Source organism: Arachis ipaensis, chromosome B07 (genome assembly GCF_000816755.2).
Source record: "Arachis ipaensis cultivar K30076 chromosome B07, Araip1.1, whole genome shotgun sequence".
In the NCBI taxonomy this organism is placed as follows: domain Eukaryota; kingdom Viridiplantae; phylum Streptophyta; class Magnoliopsida; order Fabales; family Fabaceae; genus Arachis; species Arachis ipaensis.
In genome coordinates, this window is record NC_029791.2 from 66,242,070 (window position 1) to 66,248,006 (window position 5,937).

The window sequence follows — 5,937 nt, forward strand, 5'->3', positions numbered from 1 at the left end:
GATTGAGATTATAATCAAATAAAAATGATAGAAATAAAATATAATTTTATTATATAATATTAGGTGATAAAAGGGCTAAACCTGCTGGGTCAATCCGTTAAAACTGCCAAAAAAGATGGATTAGGGTGAGATTTTGAATTCACCAATCTAAAAAAGCCTGTCAAATTTGCACTATTAAATTTGCTGGTTTTGACAGGACAGGCTTTCAATCCTATTTTTTAAAGATATTTTGATAATTTTATCAATAATATACCTAAAAAAAAGATTAGGATATCAGTTTTCTTCCCTCATAGCGATACACACCCACACTCTCTTTGTCTCTCTCACAAGAAAGGAGAAGAAAAAAGGAGCAGGGAGTGGAGTGTGAGAGAGACGGAGAGAGTGTGTAAGAACTGTGAATTAATTAACCGATTATTTAACTTTAAATAATAATAATTTAATTGCCCGAATCAGGCTAAAAATTTAGAATATTAATTAGAAAAAAATAAATACGATATTTGGACTGAATAGATTTTTTTGAGTCGGAAAATGTAATTTTCTGCGAAAAATTGCATAAAAATATGTACCGGTAAATTAACAAGCAGTACCGGCTTAAATCTGTCCGGTACTATGCGAGAGTAAGTAAAAACAGTAGAAAAACTTAGGAAAATAATTAAAATTAAAAACCGGATATTAATTTTAAAGTTTAGCCCGAAATTAGATCAAATGGGCCAAAAACGCTAACGGGTTGGACTGGGCCCAAGCCCAACATTATATAAGTGCATTAAGTAGCCATTTCAGCCACTTTCAAACACAACAAGCAGCAACAACGTTGAGTGAGAGAAGAGAGGTGAGGGTTACAAGAAGCACTATTCACATTCATCTTCTTCCTCTTGTAACTTGAGCTACGGTGTTCCGATTCGCATGCCGTCAGTGGCTACGCGAAGCTCTCGTCAAGCTCTTCGATTTTATCTAAACAAAGTGGTAAGAAACTTTCAATTTCTTGCCCAATTCTTCCTTCCATAACAGATTTGGTTTTGGCTATGGTGCATGAGTGGTTCTTGTGATTTTGATTAATTAGGTACACTCTAGCACTTGATTATTATTGGATTTTGTCCTAATCAACTGTGGGTAAGGCAAGTTTACTTTTAACCCTTGTAAACTTGTGATTATAATGAAACCTAGGTTAATTAGTTATGAATTATGTGTATATATAGCTTGAAGTTGTGATTATTGGCATTTACATGGAGCTTTGGAGTTGAATTGGTGGCTTGGTTGTGTTTGGAAGCTTGGTTGAACTCAAATTGGTTTTAGTGCATATTAGAAATCGGCCAAGGTATGGTTTCGGTTTCTTCTATGTAATATATAATATTTTTGGACACTTAGGCTAGTGACCCATAAGATAGGTTTGGATTATATTGGTTGTTGACTTGTTGAATGATGATGTGATGATTTTGGCTATTTAAGAATTATGGTGTGGATGTTAATAAAATAATGTTAAAGCTTGAGATTGGGGTTGAATGAGGTTAATAATGATGATTATTGGTGATATAATGATGATGGATGATTGTGTTGGTTGAGAAAAGGGTTTTAGTGTGATACATTTGATAATTGAAGTTGAGGATTATGTAATGTGAGTGGAAATTTGTATGAATGGTGAGTTTGTGGTACAAAGGGGTAAGTTATGGGGTAAATTGGAGTTTTCTATGGTTTTGATGTGATTTTGATTATGAATTTTAAGAAATTGAGAAAGTAATGAACTTTGGTAAAAATATATTTTTGTGAACTTTGACAGATCATAACTTGAGTCTCAAAGTTTAAAATTGAATGAAACTTATTTTAAATTAAAGATGGCTTTGAGATCTTTAAATTGATATAAAATTTGTAGAAAATAGATTTTTGTAAGGGAAGTTATGATCATTCAAAGTTTGGTGTCAAAATTTAAATTCTGTGATGTTGTAGAATTTTTATGATTTCTGGTTCGTGTGTGCACGCACAGCCCTGTGCACCCGCATACCCTATGTATTTTTTAAACTGTGTGCACGCACACTCTTGTGCGCATACACACATGGGGATGTGGCTGCTGTGCGCATGCACACGTTGGAAGGTGCAATCTGTTGAGGGCGTTCGCACTCATTGTGCAAGCGAACAGAATTGGAAAATTTTACCCTGTGTGTATGCACATCTCTATGCGTACGCACACATCTTGAAAACCTCCTGGGTGTTGGTGCACGAAATTGTGATCATCAACAATGGCGCCAAAGACTTGGAGCTCTCAAACGTGAATCACACTTTGTCACAATTCCGCACAACTAACCAGCAAGTGCACTGAGTCATCCAAGTAATACCTTACGTGAGTAAGGGTCGATCCCATGGAGACTGTCGGCTTGAAGCAAGCTATGGTCACCTTGTAAATATCAGTCAGGTAGATTCAAATGGTTATGGAGAATTGATAATTAAAAGATGAATAAAACATAAAATAAGATAGAGATACTTATGTAATTCATTGGTAGGAATTTCAGATAAGCGTATGAAGATGCTTTGTTCCTCTTGAACCTCTGCTTTCCTATTGCCTTCTTCCAATCATTCATACTCCTTTCCATGGCAAGCTTTATGTTGGGCATCACCGTTGTCAATGGCTACTTCCCATCCTCTCAGTAAAAATGTTCCAAATGTGCTGTCACCGCACGGCTAATCATCTGTCGGTTCTCGATCATGTTGGAATAGGATCCATTGATCCTTTTGCGTCTGTCACACGCCCAACACTCGCGAGTTTGAAGCTCATCACAGTCATCCCTTCCCAGATTCTACTCGGAATACTACAGACAAGGTTTAGACTTTCCGGATCTCAAGAATAACCACCAATAATTCAAGCCTATACCACGATGGTTCCAATCTTAGATTAGAAACCCAAGAGATACGCATTCAAGCCATTGCTAGTAGAACAGAGGTGGTTATCAGGCATATATTCATAGGTGAGAATGGTGATGAGTGTCACAGATCATCACATTCATCAAGTTGAAGAATGAATGAATATCTTAGAGAAGAAGTATGCATGAATTGAATAGAAGAACAATAGTAATTGTATTAATTCATGAAGAACAGGAGAGCTCCACACCTTAATTTATGGTATGTAGAAAATCCACCGTTGAAAATACATAAGAACAAAAAGTCCAGGCATGGCCGAATGGCCAGCCCCCGAACATGAACATAAAGATCAAAAGGTATCAAAAGTCCATAAATACAATAGCAAAAGGTCCTATTTATAGAAAACTAGTGGCCTAGGGTTACAGAAATAGGTAATTAATGCAGAAATCTTCTTCTGGGCCCACTTGGTGTGTGCTTGGGCTGAGCATTGAAGCTTCCATGTGTAGAGACTTTTCTTGGAGTTAAACGCCAGCTTTTGTGCCAGTTTGGGCGTTTAACTCCAGCTTTTATGCCAGTTCTGGCGTTTTGATGCCAGAATTTCTATGCTGTCTTGGAACGCCGGTTTGGGCCATCAAATCTTGGGCAAAGTATGGACTATTATATATTGCTGGAAAGCCCAGGATGTCTACTTTTTAACGCAGTTGAGAGTGTGCCGATTGGGCTTCTATAGCTCCAGATAATCCACTTCGAGTGCAGGGAGATCAGAATCCAACAGCATCTGCAGTCCTTTTTCAGCCTCTGAATCAGATTTTTGCTCAGGTCCCTCAATTTCAGCCAGAAAATACTTGAAATCACAAAAAAAAAAAACACAAACTCATAGTAAAGTCCAGAAAAGTAAATTTTAAATAAAAACTAATAAAAATATAATAAAACTAACTAAAATATACATCTACAGTCTTTTTTCAGCCTCTGAATCAGATTTTTACTCAGGTCCCTCAATTTCAGCCAGAAAATACCTGAAATCACAGAAAAACACACAAACTCATAGTAAAGCCCAGAAAAGTTATTTTTATTTAAAAACATAATAAAAACTAACTAAAATATACTAAAAATATACTAAAAACAATGCCAAAAAGTGTATAAATTATCCGCTCATCACAACAGCAAACTTAAATTGTTGCTTGTCCCCAAGCAACTGAAAATCAAATTAGGATAAAAAGAAGAGAATATACAATGAATTCCAAAAACATCTATGAAGATCAGTCTTAATTAGATGAGCGGGGCTATTAGCTTTTTTGCTTCTGAACAGTTTTGGCATCTCACTCTATCCTTTGAAGTTCAGAATGATTGGCTTCTATAGGAACTCAGAATCCAGATAGTGTTATTGATTCTCCTAGTTAAGTATGTTGATTCTTGAACACAGCTACTTTATGAGTCTTGGCCGTGACCCAAAGCATTTTGTTTTCCAGTATTACCACCGGATACATAAATGCCACAGACACATAACTGGGTGAACCTTTTCAGATTGTGACTCAGCTTTGCTAGAGTTCCCAATTAGAGGTGTCCAGAGCTCTTAAGCACACTCTTTTTGCTTTTGGACCACGACTTTAATTGTTCAGTCTCAAGTTTTCACTTGACACCTTCACGCCACAAGCACATGGTTAGGGATAGCTTGGTTTAGCCGCTTAGGCTAGGATTTTATTCCTGTTGGCCTTCCTATCCACTGATGCTCAAAGCCTTGGATCCTTTTTATTTTACCCTTGCCTTTTGGTTTAAAGGGCTATTGGCTTTTTCTACTTGCTTTTTTTCTTTTTCTTTCTTTTTCTTTTTTTTTTTCGCACTTTTTTTTGCATATTTTTTCCTGTAAGCTTTTCACTGCTTTTTCTTGCTTCAAGAATCAATTTTATGATTTTTCAGATTATCAAATAACATTTCTCCTTTTCCATCATTCTTTCAAGAGCCAACAATTTTAACATTCATGAACAATAAATTCAAAAAATGTGCACTGTTCAAGCATTCATTCAGAAAGACAAAAGTATTGCCACCACATCAAAATAATTAAACTGTTTTAAAAGTTCAAAATTCATGTACTTCTTTTTCTTTTTCAATTAAAAACATTTTTCATTTAAGAAAGGTGATGGACTCATTTTCATAGCTTTAAGGCATAGACACTTAGACACTAGTGATCATGTAATAAAGACACAAACATAAATAAACATGAAGCATAAAAATTCGAAAAATAGAAAATAAAGAACAAGGAAATTAAAGAACGGGTCCACCTTAGTGATGGCGGCTTGTTCTTCCTCTTGAAGATCTAATGGAGTGCTTGAGCTCCTCAATATCTCTTCCTTGCCTTTGTTGCTCCTCTCTCATAACCCTTTGATCTTTTCTAATTTCATGGAGGAGGATGGAATGCTCTTGGTGCTCCACCCTTAGTTGTCCCATATTGGAACTTAATTCTCCTAGGGAGGTGTTAATTTGCTCCCAATAGTTTTGTGGAGGAAAATGCATCCCTTGAGGCATCTCAGGGATTTTATGATGAGTAATTTCCTCACGCTCTTGTCCATTAGTGGGATCTCTTGTCTGCTCCATCCTTTTCTTAGTGATGGGTTTGTCCTCATCAATAAGGATGTCTTCCTCTATGTCAATTTCAGCTGAATTGCAAAGGTGACAAATGAGATGAGGGAAGGCTAACCTTGCCAAAGTAGAGGACTTGTCCACCACCTTGTAGAGTTCTTGGGATATAACCTCATGAACTTCTACTTCCTCTCCAATCATGATGCTATGGATCATGATAGCCCGGTCTATAGTAACTTCAGATCAGTTGCTAATGGGAATGATTGAGTGTTGGATGAACTCCAACCATCCCCTAGCCACGGGCTTGAGGTCATGCCTTCTTAGTTGAACCGGCTTCCCTCTTGAATCTCTCTTCCATTGAGTGCCCTCTTCACAAATGTCTATGAGGACTTGGTCCAACTTTTGATCAAAGTTGACCCTTCTAGTGTAGGGGTGTGCATCTCCTTGCATCATGGGCAAGTTGAATGCCAACCTTACATTTTCTGGACTGAAATCTAAGTAATTCCCCCGAAC

General features: G+C 36.9%; 1 long non-coding RNA gene across 1 annotated transcript in view; it reads left to right on the plus strand.

The window, feature by feature from the left end:
- Positions 1-5,937, plus strand: part of LOC110264641 — a 24,682-nt gene that overhangs the window by 13,298 nt on the left and 5,447 nt on the right. The window contains exon 2 of the long non-coding RNA XR_002350813.1: positions 1,875-1,880. This is a non-coding gene — a long non-coding RNA (uncharacterized LOC110264641). The remainder of the gene's footprint in view (positions 1-1,874; positions 1,881-5,937) is intronic.